Here is a 14,026-nt window from a genome sequence, read left to right as displayed (position 1 = left end):
CCCACATGTCCATACAGACTGTTGTACCTATAATCAACTATAATTCCATTTACCCATGTTAGCTCTGTAGCATTCAATGTTTTAGAAATTCACTTACTTGTTTAGATACGTTGTGGATGTTCTTGAGTATTGGTCTCCACCATAATTTTGTACAGTGCATTCCAGACTCAAAATCAACTCAAATATTTATTTGAAAAACCATTCCTGGCTTCATACAGTGTATAGTTGGTTCTGTCATGTCTGCTAATACTGGATATAAATGGGTCTGAGGTGAGTTGCACTCAGACGCTGAAATACTTTTGGTCAAAGTGTTTCACTTGTTCCCACCTCACAATTATTCCTCAATTTAACAGTTGATTTGGAAGCCTAAAGAAACATTCTTCTTTCAAACTTCCTCTACACATCAGAAATTGGGAAGAACTGAAGTTTACCGAGTAAAGTCTTGGGAACCTCAGTGTCAGTGATCCAATTCACCCAACCAGCTGGGCTTCAAATACATGCATAAACCCGATTTTGGCATGACCTCTTCATCGTATATGGGGTTAGATTTCCTATTTTGGTGACTTTTGTGCATCTAGCGGGCTGAGCTTAACTGATATGTACACCATGTGAAAAAGTAACATATGGTTGTATGTCTGCCTCCTGAAACAACTAAAGCACACCCAACACACTCCATTCAAAGCCTGGCACTGGCATCAATAGATTTTGGTAAAAATTGTAGAAACTCCATTGGACTGGTGTTAGAAAGCTCGAGCCCTAGTTCCTAGTGCAGTGATGAGAATGGAAAAGCAGCATCACTACTTGCTTTCTACATCTTCAGTTTTTCCTGACAATCCTTGTGGATCCTAGTTCAATCCCAGACTTGAATGTGCAAAATATAAGACATTAGCAGTGATTTTAGATAAAGAATCCCGAAGCTTCGCAAACTACTGAGTGAGAAATTGCTTAAATTGCAGGCATCTTATTCAATGTCCTCCCTCTAGACTCTGCAACTAAAGGAAATGGTCTTTGAACATCTACCCTATTAAACCCTCCCTGTATCTTTCCCAAGAATATCCCAGAGACATTTTTCTTTGCAGTGAATTCCATGATAATGTTTGTGTTCAGGTGCAATATTTGGGTTCTTCAATATGGACTAAGCATTAGACTATCTGTAGAATAACTTTCCACTGACTAAAATGCAACATTTTAGGTAATAGCAGAACAAGGGTGTAGGATTGCAGTGTCATACTATCTCCTGCTAAACCTGCGAGAGGTGGTGGAAAACATTAATGTGATTCACTCATTGTTGAGCAGGGAGCACATGAGGTTCTGTTTAACAAGCTTTATGACTCATTCTGTGTTGTAGGAGGAAACTGGCCAGGAGCAGATTGTCATTTGAAGGCTCCGTAATGGTAGTTGACACCTACAGTCACACCTCAGCCCTTCATCTCAGAAGGTATTTTTCCCCTCCTTCTGGCCAACTTCGCTTTTGTTTGATCACACTCTCAGCTCTTGTATCCCAAACCCAAATTACTCTATATTTCTTCAAAAAGCAAATGTGAAGCCTGTGGTAGATTTTCTGTGTGTGAGTGTGGCGGGTGGGGAGGTGCTTTCCTTTTCTCATTCACTTCTCCATTTTTCTCTTCATGCATTATTGCCCACTGTATCTTCCACGTGCCCGCTTGTTTATTGATGGTTGAATGAATATCCCAGTCACATATTGGCATGATATGGTGTGTTTAAGGCAGAGATTGATAGACTATTGATTAGTAAAGAGGGTTAAGTGTTACAGGAAGAAGGTGAGAGAATGGGGATGAAAATATCAACCATGATTGAATGTTAAAGCAGACTTCCAAAAATAGGTATCACTTTAACTGGTGTATTATCCATGTCTTTGCTACTTTTAGTGCTTCACCTATCACTCAGCATGAAGTTCCGATCAATTATGAGAGTGTATAATGTATTATTCCCCTTCATATTTTGCTGATGTGATATCATCAGATATCATAAGATTTAGAGTCAGTTTTGAAGTGATTCCAGCCTAGTTGTACATCACAGTACTACCCTGTGGTTCTGAGTCTGTAGTGCCAGGGACTGTACAACATTTTGGAAGTTAGCTGATGGACATGCCAGGCTGTTGAATCACTCGGCTAGGAATCAGCTCTTTGCATATTGGCACAAGCTACAGGGTGACACTTCGCAAAGTTAGTGTCAAAATATGCTGTAATGCCTAAATTAAACTCAAGTGATCTATCCATTTTGATTTTTATGTTATTGTTGTTTTCTTTATGTAAACTCCATCAATAAAATCGTGTCCAGGGGAAGCAGCTATTTTCAAAGAATATTGGTATAATATTCACCAATAGAAACTAAAACCAGTCTTGAAACTTCTTTCAAAATGTAATCTAATGCGCAATCAGCTTTGCAATCACAACAGCAGCAGCATAAACAAATAGCATTGTCTGAGAAGAGAACAGCTTACTAGTTTACTTTTTTTTTGCACTTGAGAGACATGCTTAGGAAACGGATATGATTAATACGGCATCCTTGTATGCTTCGGCCAAGCTTTCAGAAACCAAGGCTGTACAAACGGAACTACATTGAAATCATCAGAATGAGACCAGAAAAGGTTCCAGGTTGGATGCTTGGCCAATTTGTAAATAAAACATGGTCACATTTGTTTTCTCAATCAATGTTTGGGGTGCTGCTGTAGTGACAGCCATCCCTTACAATCCTGAAGTAAAAAATACATTGTTTAAGGATGTGAGCTGTGTTTTCAGAAGTTCCTGGACCATCTATGTGAATTACAATGTCCTAACAATGTAATTCATGAATATTTAGAATTGTATTCTGAGATAAGATGTGCTTCCATTCTATGTGCTTGCATTTTACATAATTCTATTGAACCATTAGTCAACACTCAACATATTGAAGTGAACAATGGAACTTTAACTATTGAAGTTATACTTAATTAACTCTTGTATCTTTACACTTAAAAGGTATATAAAAACTTGATATACATTGAGTTCAATGAGTTTTGCATATATTTCAATACAATAAGTATTTTAAGAAAAGCTGATGACGTCAGGGCATGGATCAACACATGGAATTATGATATTTGAAGCCATTAGTGACACTTGACTGCATAATGGATAGGACTGGTAGCTGAATATTCCGGAGCTCTATTAGTTTAGACGTAATATAGTGGGAGGAATTAAAGTGGGAGGGGTGTTGTTACTAGTCAGAGAAAATCTTAATAGATAGACTAGAGAACTTTATGGGTGGAAGTGAGGAATAATAACGGTATGATCATGTTAATGGGGCCATATGTGTGTCATGGTCCCTTCTGGCAATCCCCCACCTTGCTACTTACCTCAGGAATTGGGCCTCAATCCCCTCATTTTTAATTTCCAATCATTCCCAGGTTCCACTAACTACCCACACCTGCTTTCCATCAGAAAATGCAGGATAAAGACCGTATAATCACAACAAGGAGCCACCAGTTCGTTGGTCGACTCTGGTGTGGGTAACCTTGTTTCATGGTTCTTAGGACTGTCAGTTCCAAGTCTAGCATCGCTCCTGGATTCTCTCCAAACCCAAGACTTCGGGTAAAAACTCTCTTGGAAACTGATTCCACGCTTGCTACGGCAATAATGCCTCCCAACTCTGCCCCCACGCCTGTGTTCTGCACTTGGGTTTGTCCACTGTCATGCCTGTGTAACAATGTGCAATGATCCAAACGTGATAATAGAGCTTAAGGTTAAGGAACCCTTGGGGAACACTGATCACAATATGATCGAATTCTCATTGAAATTTGAGAGGGAAAAAGTAAGATCCAATGTGTCGGTATTTCAATGGAATAAAGGAAATTACAATGGCATGAGAGGGGAACTGGCCAAAGTTGACTGGAAAGGGACATTTGCAGGAAGGACAACAGAGCAGCAATGGCAGTTTCTGTGAAAAACGAGGGAAGTGCTGGACAGATATGTTCCAAATAAGCAGAAATTTTCAAAGAGAATAAGGACACTACCATGGCTGACAAGTGAAGTCAGAACCAAAGTAAAAGCAAAAGAGAGGACATACAAGGAAGCCAGAGCTAGTGGGAAGACAGAGCATTGGGGAGCTTTTAAAAACTTGCAGAAGCAAACTAAGACGATCATTTGGAAGGAAAAGGTGAATTATGAGAGGAAGCTGATGACTAATATCAAAGAAAATACTAAAAGATTTTTATAAGTATATAAAGGGGAAAAAGAGAGTTATGGGTAGATATAGGGCCAATACAAAATGACACTGGAGATGCAGAGATGGCAGAAGAAATGAATAAGTATTTTGCATCAGTCTTCACAGTGGAAGACATCTGTAGTATACCAGATATTCAAGAGTGTCAGTGATGTGAGGTTTGTGCAGTGAAAATTACGACTGAGAAGGTGCACAGGACGCTTAGTAGTCTGAGGGTAGATAAATCTCCTGGAGCTGATGGAATGCACCCTTGGGTTCTGAAGGAAGTAGCTGGTGAGATTGTGGATTGCAATAGATTCTGGCATTGTACTGGATGACTGGAAAATTGCAAATATTGGGTGGGAGGCAGCAGAAAGAAACTATAGACCTGTTAGCCCGATGTCAGTGATTGGAAAGTTGTTGGAATTGATTGTTAGGGATGAGATTATGGAGTACCTGGAGGCACATGACAAGATAGACCAAAGCCAGTATGGTTTCTTGAAAGGAAAATCCTGCCTGAGAAACCTACTGCAATTCTTTGAGTAAATTACAAGCAGGGTAGACAAAGGAGATGCAGTAGATGTGGTGTACTTGGATTTTCAGAAGGCCTTTGAAAAGGTGCCACACATGAGGCTGCTTAGCAAGATTAGAGCCCATGGAATTACAGGGAAGTTACTAGAGTGGGTGGAGCATTGGCTGGTCAGCAGAAAACGGAGAGTGGGAATAAAGGGATGCTATTCTGAGCTGGCTGCCGGTTACCAGTGGAGTTCCACAGGGGTCGGTGTTGGGACCACTGTTTTTTACGATGTTTGCCAATGATTTGGACTACAGTTTTAATGGATTTGTGGCTAAATTTGCTGATTATACAAAGATAGGTGGAGGAGCAGGTAGTGTTAAGGAAACAGAAAGCCTGCAGAGAGACTTAGATAGTTTAGGGGAATGGACAAAGAAGTGGCAAATGAAATACAATGTTGGAAAGTGTATGGCCATGCACTTTGGTGGAAGAAATAAACAGGCAGACTATTATTTAATTGGGGAGAGAATTCAAAATGTAGAGATGTAAAGGGACTTGGGAGTTCTTGTGCAAGATACCCTAAAGGTTAACCTCCAGGTTGAGTTGGTTGTGAAGAAGGCGAATGCAATGTTGGCATTCATTTCTAGAGGTATAGAATATAAGAGCAGGGTTGTGATGTCGAGGGTCTATAAGGCACTTGTGAGACCACACTTGGAGTATTGTGTGCAGTTTTGGGCTCCTTATTTTAGAAAGGATATACTGACATTGGAGAAGGTTCAGGGAAGATTCACGAGAATGATTCCAGGAATGAAAGGGTTACCGTATGAGGAACATCTGGCAGCTCTTGGGCTGTATTCCCTGGAGTTTAGGAGAATGACGGGGGGAATCTCACAGAATCATTCCCAATGTTAAAAAGACTGAATAGATTAAATATGGCAAAGTTATTTCCCATGGTAGGGGATTCTATGACAAGAGGGCATGACTTCAGGTTTGAAGGACACCCTTTTAGAACTGAGATGCGGAGAAATTACTTTAGTCAGAGGGTGGAAGATCTGTGGAATTTGTTGCCACGTGCGACTGTAGAGGTCAAGTCGTTGGGTGTATTTAAGACAGAGATAGAGAGGTTCTTGATTAGCCAGAGCATCAAAAGGTATGGGGTGAAAGCAGGGGAGTGTGGATGTCTGGAAGAATTGCGTCAGCCCATGATTGAATGGCAGAGCAGACTCGATGGGCTGAATGGCCTACTTCTGCTTCTATATTTTATGGTCTTATGGTCTTATATTATAGACCACCTAAAAGTCCGTGGGATTTAGAGGAACAAATTTGGAAAGAGATCACAGAGTCATAGAATTGCAGAAAAGTATAACACAGAAACAGGCTTTGCTGAACTACTTCATCCCATCTACCTGCAACCAGACCATAGTCCTCCACACCCCCCTCATCTGTGTACCTGTCTGAACTTCTCTTAAATGTTGAAATCTAACTTGCATGCACTACTTGCTCTGGTAATTCATTTCACACTCTCAAGAGTTGCAGACTGAAGAATTTACCCCTCATGTTCCCTTTAAACATTTCACCTTAAGCCCATGTCACACCCAACCTCAATAGAAAAACCCTACTTGCATTTACCCTATCTCTAACCCTAAAATTTTATGTACCTCTATCAAATCTCCCCTCAATTTTCTATATTCCAAGGAATAAAGTCATAACCTATTCAATCTTTCCTGATAACTCAGGTCTTCCAGTCTCAGCAACATCCTTGTAGATACTTCTTAAATTATGGAGAGCCAGCATGGCTTTGTGTGTGACAAATTGTTCCTTACCAACTTGGCTGAGTTTTTTGACAAGGTGATGAGTGAGATTGATAAGGGTAATTGAGTGGATGTTGTTTACAAGGATTTTAGTAAAGCATTTGACAAGTCCTCTCATGGGAAGCTAATTCAGAAGATTAAGATCTGCAGTGAATTGGCTTGCACATAAAAAGCAGAGGTTAGTGGTTGAAGGGACTTATTTGAGCTGGAGGTCCTGAGACCTCTGCTGCTTGTGATGTATATAAGTGACCAGGATGAAAATGTGGATACAGTATCTGGGTTGGTAAATTTACAGATGATACCAAGGTTGGTGGAGTTATGGATACTGTAGAAGACAAGCAAAGAATAAAACATGATATAGTCCAGTTGCAGATATTGGCTGAGAAGTGGCAAAAGAAGTTTAACCTAGATAAATGTGAAGTGTTGTACCTCGGTAGGGAAAATGCAAGAAGACAGTACATTGTTAAGTGCAAGATCCTTAACAGTGTTGCTGAGCAGAGAGATCTTAAGATCCACGTTCATAGCTCCTTGAAAGGAGCTACACAAGTTCATAGGTGGTTAACAAGACTTAAAGAATCCCTGTTTTCATTAGTCGAGGAATTGAGTTCAAAAGTCAGGAGGTTATGTTGCAACTTTATGAAACTCTAGTTAAACCACATCTGCGGTATTGCATTTAGTTATGATTCCCCTACGCTAGGAAGGATATTAAGGACTTGGAGAGGGTGCAGAAGAGATTTAGAGGCCATATGCTGTCATGAGAGGCTGGACAGACTTAGGCTATTTTCTCCAGAGCAGCGGAGGGTGAGGGGATTTTTATAAGATTATTAATAGCCTATATAGAATGGACATAGAGTATCTGTTTCCCAGGATTGAAATGTCTAATACCAGAGGGCATGCATTGCAGGTGAGAGAGGTCAGCTCAAGGGGAATGTGAGCGGTAAGATTTTTACTCAAATTGGTGGATGCCCAGAATGTGCTGCCTGGTATGGTGATAGAGGCAAATGCATTAGAGACTTTGAAGAGATGTTTGGATAGGTACATGAATATGAGGAAGATGGAGGGATGTCAACATTGTGTAGGTAGGAGGGATTAGTGTTTGAATGGTTTTGGTTTGATTTTAGTTGGTTTGACTCAACATTGTGGGCCAAATAACCTGTCCCTGTGCTGTACTCTTCTATCTTCTATATGTTAAGAGCAAAAGGATTGCAAGGGGCAAAATTGGTCCTCCGGAAGATCAGAATGATAATTGCTATGTGCAGCCAAAAGAGAAAAGGGAGATTTTACATGGAATCTTTGCACCTGTATTTACTTGGAAGACAGACATAGAGTCTATAAAAATGAGGCATAGCAGCAGTGAGGTTATAGACCCTATGCAGGTTACAAAGGAGTAAGTGTTTGCTATCTTGAGGCTTATCAGGGTAGATAAATCCCTAGGGCCTGACAAGGTGTTCCCTCAGATGTGTGGGAGGCTAGTGAAGAAATTGCACAGGCCCTAACAGAGATATTTAAATCATCCTTAGTGACCTGTGAGGCACTGGAGGATTGGGGGATAATTAATGTTGTTCTGCTGTTTAGGAAAAGTGCCAAGAATAAACCAGAAAAGTATAAGCCAGCGAACCTGATATCAATAGTGGGAAGTTTATTAAAAGGTATTCTAAGGGACCAGATATACGAGTTTAGACAGGGACTGACTAGGGATAGTCAGTATGGCTAAGTGTGTGGTAGATCATGTCTAAACAATTTAATAGCATTTTATAGGGATTTACCAGGAAAGTTAATGAATGCAAGGCAATGGATGTTGGCTAGTTAGTCCTGACGAAGGGTCCCGGCCCAAAACGTCGACTGTACCTCTTCCTATAGATGCTGCCTGGCCTGCTGCGTTCCACCGGCATTTTTTGTGTGTGTTGCTTGAACTTCCAGCATCTGCAGATTTCCTTGTGTCTGCGGATGTTGGCTACATGGACTTCAGCAAGGCATTTGACAGGATCTCACGTGGGAGGCTGATCAAGAATGTTCAGTTGGTCGACATTCAGGATGAGGTGGTAAATTGGATTAGACATTGGCTTTGTTGGAGAAGCCAGAGAGCGGTAGTAGATGGCTGCCTCTCTGACAGGAGGCCTGTGACTAGTGAAGTGCCGCAGGGATCTGTGCTGGGCGTCATTGTTGTTTGTCACCTATATCAATGATCTACATGATAATGTAGTTAACTGGATCAGCAAATATGCTGACACCAACAAAATGGAGGTGCAGTGGATAGCGAGGAAGCTTGCAACAGAACCTATATCAACTGGAAAAATGGGCTGAAAAATGACATATGGAATTTAATGCAGACACGTGTGAGGTGTTGCACTTTGGGAAGACCAATCAGATTAGTTCCTTTACACTGAGCAGTAGGACACTGGGGAGTGTGGTAGAAGAGAGAGATCTGGGAATTTTGGTGCATAAATTACTGAAAGCAGCATCACAGGTAGATAGGGTCATAATGAAAGCTTTTGGCACATTACCCTTCATGGATCAAATTATTGAGTACAAGAGTGGGGACGTATTGTTGAAGTTGTGTAAGACATTGGTGAGGCATAATTTGGAACATCGTGTGCAGTTTTGGTCACCTATCCGCAGGAAAGTTGTAAGTTAAATTGAAGGAGTACAGAGAGAATTTATAAGGATTTTGCTGGGCCTGGAGGACCTGAGTTATAAGGAAAGATTGAATAGGTTAGAACTTTATTCCCTAGAACATCAAAGATTGAGGGGAGATATGAAAGTGGTATACAAAATTATGAGGGGTATAGCTAGGTTAAATGCAAACAGACTTTTTCTACTGAGGTTAGGTGAGACTACAGCCGGGGTCATGGGTTAAAGGTGAAAGATTAAATGTTTAATGAGAACCTGAGGGGAAACATCGTCACTCAGAGGGTGGTAAGAGTGTGGAAAGAGCTACTAGGGCAACTGGTGATGCGATTTTAATTTCAAAATTTAAGAGAAATTTGGATAAGCACGTGGATGGAGGGGTATGGAGGGCTATGGTCCAGGTACAGGTCGATGGGACTAGGCAGTTTAAATGGTTTGACATGGACTAGATTGCCAGAAGGGCCTGTCTTTGTGCTGTAGCTTTCTATGACCCTATATCCCTTGTGTGTATGTTGATCAAATTAAAATTCATTCTTTCATCTTCAAAATTACAATGAGAGCATGTTATTTGAGACTGGCTGGTTCTACCCAGCGCTGTGCATTGTTGCTGACAACAGAATCAGTCTGTTCAACATGGAAGGAATATGCCAAGTTTCTAGCAATAATTGTATGCAAGTATTTTACACTCATTGAAAGCACAATAGAAGTGGTTATTAAATGCATTTGAACATATGGGATTGTGGGTTAATATCCTGTCAAGGTCTGAGGGAATGTTAATGGGAAGAAAATAGATAGTTAGATTAAGCAAACCTTTCTCGCATTGGCAGGCCGTGATCAATGCTGGAGATCCAGTTGTTCACAACCTATGACAATAGTTTGGATGAGAGGAACAAATACAATATATCCAAGTTTACTAATCCAAAACTAATTTATGAGAAGGATGCAGAGAGACTATATGGTGACAAAAATGGGCTGGGTAACTGGGGAAATACATGGCATACAGAAGATACAAATGGAGAAATGTGCTCTAAATTATCCTCATCAAATAATTATAAGGATAGAACAATAAAGTTTTAAAGAATTTGTTGTTCTGAGAAATCTGAACGTCTTTGTATGTGAATTACTTAACGTAAGTCCAACAAGTAATTACGAAGGCAAAAGGCCATGTAGCAATAGAAAGAGGGCATAGAAACAGACCTATCAACTCAGCATGTCCATGCTAGTCTTTAAATACTCATGTATAATAATCCCAGTTACTGATGCTTGCTTTACAGCGATCTATGCTTCAGTAAATCAAGTACTCATCTAGGTACTTCTTAAAGGTTATAAGAGTCTGCCTCCCTCAGTTAGTGAATTCCCTGAGTCCAACTATTCTGTGGTTGAAAAATATCAGATCCCTTCTAAACCTCATATTCATTAAGTTATACTATATCCTCTGGTTTGAAGCACTTCTGAAATAGGGCACGTTTTCTCACTACTCATCCTTTCTGTGCTCTTCATCACTTTATATACCTGAGAAGGTCCCCACTCTGCCATCTTTACTCCAAGGAGAAAAGATCCACTCCATTTTTTCTCTCCTGAAAACTGGAGATTTGGCTAATCAGTAGATAGAAGTCAGAGAAATTAGTGGTATTACATTGGACAACAAATTTTTATGGAAGTGTTGTTTCCTCAGAATTTCTTTTTGTTCATGATAGACTGTTTGAAGCTGAACACAAATAATTTCAGTCTACTTGTATCACATAGGAATTTGGAGAAACAAGAAATTAACCTTTATTGAATAAAATGCATAATGGCATTTTCATGATGACTTGGTGTTTCACTGTGTCAAAGGCTTTTGTGTAGTCAATGAAATAAAAATATAAGTCTTGTACTTATATTGACCTTTCGATAATATTTCTGAGAATATAAGTGGCATTTGATGTTCCCTTGCCTTCGACAAAGCCGTACTGTTCCTCACTGATCTCTAGTTTAATTTTGTTTCTTATTCTGAGCATGATGATTTAAAGTGGATTTTTGTGAGGTGGCTCCTTAAGCTAATTGTTCTGTGTTGTCCGTACTCTGTTGCACCTGGTTTCTTTGCCAGTGCAATGAATACTGTCTTTAAAAGATCTTCTGGTACTGTTGTATATTCTAGTCAATAAGGTTGTTAATTTCTCTACACCAAAATCTTCTAGCATATCATTTGTGAAAGAAGGCTCCAAGTCAAGGGTGTACAGCGCAGGTCCACGATCAAGCATACTTTCTTCAGCCAATGATTGGTGTGTTGAGGCCGACCTGAACAGGAAAGGCAGTTTCCCGGAGCAAATAGCTGTCACCACATTGCGTCCAGATATAATCGTATGGTCTGACACCAGTAGAGAAAGTGGTTATTGGTGAACTCACAGTCCGCTGGGAAGAAAACATCGATGAAGCCCATGAGCGCAAGTTAACCAAGTATGCAGAATGAAGATCAGAGTGCAGAGACAGAGGGTGGAAGGTCTCATGCTATCCATTCGAAGTAGGCTGTCGTGGGTTTATTGTGTTCACTTTCTAGAAGTGGCTGCGTGACCTTGGCTTCACAAGAAGAGAGATCAAGTCAACCAGCAGGGCTGTAGCTGAGGCAACAGAGAAAGGATCAGCATGGGTGTGGACCAAGTATGTCCAGAGGGGCAGATAGTCAGACAGTGTATACATCTTTTGCAAACCCTTCAGTAGTTGCATAGACACCTGAAGAGCAGACTATCTGTTGGATGGAAGTGACCATCAACTCTGATAGAGGCAGATGCCAAGTTTTTAAGCTCACCAGTGGGAGGTGGAGCTTTAGCACTGCTGGCCCACCACTTTGAGGGAGTCTTGATCATAAGTGGGCCGAAACTCCTGAAGACAGGTGGCAGATCAACTGATGATCCCTCTGGTGATAGCACAGGACAGTTAACATCTTTGTCCACGTGTATTTTCAGTTCAGTTCAACCAGAATGTTATCTGGTCCTGATGATTTCTCCTTTCGCATTTTCTTCATAGCATGTTCCACTTTTTCCTTCAGTATTGCTGGGCCCTTGCTGTTGCCAATATCAAATTTGTCCTCTCGGTCTTTGTCGTCATATAGCTCTTTGATGTATTCTGACCATCTTTGCATTATTTTTCCTTTTTCCATAACTGTAGAGCCATCTTTTGCTTTTAAACATCCTGTTTTTGCCCCGCTTTTCTTGCGATTTGTGACCTCTTTGATCTCGTCATGCATATGTTTGCTGTTGTTGGTCTTCTGCAATTGTTCTATTAACTCACATTTGTCCTTAAGTCGCTTTTCTTCTGCTTCTTTGCACTTGGTTGTTATCTGTGCATGCAAGGATATGTAGGCTTTTTCGTTTTCCTTACATTTTCTTAAAAGCAAGAATAGCAATGTCAAGAACAGCATTTACAGAAATGAGAAACATCCTAATGAACAAGAAAATAACAATTGACATCCACTTAGAACTTTCAGCTGCTATACTCTTCCTATATTGATGTATGGCTGCGAGTCATGGTCCATCACAAATGCAATGGAAAAAAGAATCAATGCAGCAGAGATGTGGTTCCTCAGAAGAATGCTATGCATATCATGCACAGACAGGATAACCAGTGAAGATGTTCTACAGAGAATGAAAACAAAACGTACATTACTTTAAAAAATCAGAAAACAGAAGTCAAAATTCTTTGGACACATCAAGCGAAGAGAGACATTAGAACATTTAGTTACAACTGGAAAGCTGGAAGGAAAAAGAAGTAGAGGCAGACAGAGAATGAAAATGATAGATGGAATAACATCATGGTTAGAAACAGGGGAGGCAACAACTACAATTCGGAGGGTCAGGGACCGTGATGGATGGAGAGACATGATTGCCCATGCCGAACGGCAAGGCACCTGGATGATGATGATGCATAATGGCACTGACACTTTACAATAGTCCAACTAAGCTAAAATTTTTTTGTTGATGATTTTCATTTGAAAACAGTGTCTGAGGTTCCTCGCTTAAGTGTCCAAAAATAATCACCCCCCAACCTCCTAGCTCCAATGTATGCTTCCTTACTTTTCTTGACCAGAGCCTCAATATCTCCCAGCAGCTCGGGTTCCCGAAGCTTGCCAGTTTTATCCTTCAGCCCAGCAGGAACATGCTGACATTGGACTCTTTATTGTTGTTCATCCATTGTTGTCAATGAAGACCTCGACACCATTAGTCACTTTGAGACTGGATGTGGTGTGTCTGAAGATGACTAGTCAGGCCAATTCGGGCACGGAATGTCCTGGCACATGTTGGGTAGACATGTGTAGCACTGCAGTTGTTGTGCTGGTGGCTCTGGACTTACGCAGCTCGTGCTTATGTTGTGTTTCAGCAATGTGCCTTGCTTTGTAAGCTTGACAGCCCTCGAGGATGAGGCCGCGCCAGGTAGGGCTGTTTTGTGCCAGCGTTTCCCAGGAGGTTGTAACTATGTCAAGCAACTTCAGGGAGGCCTTTAGTGTGTCTTTGTAACATTTCTTCTGCCCTCCATGTGAGTATCTTCCAGCAAAGGGTTCCCCAAATAAGAGCTGCTTGGGTATGCGCCCGTCCAGCATACAGATTACATGACCTGCCCACCGGGTCTGTGCTCTCAACAACAGTGTGTGGACTGATGGTAGACTTGCTCTAGAGAGAACTTCAGTGGCTGGTACTTTGTCTTGCCATCTGATGTCTAATATCCTGCGAAGACAAGTCATGTGGAAATGGTTGAGCTGTCTTGCATGCCTTCGATACACAATCCATGTTTCACAGGCATACAGGAGGGTAATGAGTACCACGGCTCTGTAGACCTTCAGTTTTGTTGCTGGACTGATTCCTCGACATTCCCATACAGTGGAGCGCAGTCTACCGAAAGC

The sequence above is a fragment of the Mobula hypostoma genome, chromosome 4 (genome assembly GCF_963921235.1).
Source record: "Mobula hypostoma chromosome 4, sMobHyp1.1, whole genome shotgun sequence".
In the NCBI taxonomy this organism is placed as follows: Eukaryota; Metazoa; Chordata; class Chondrichthyes; order Myliobatiformes; family Myliobatidae; genus Mobula; species Mobula hypostoma.
The sequence above is the reverse complement of the archived record's forward strand: the minus strand, read 5'-3'. Positions refer to the sequence as shown.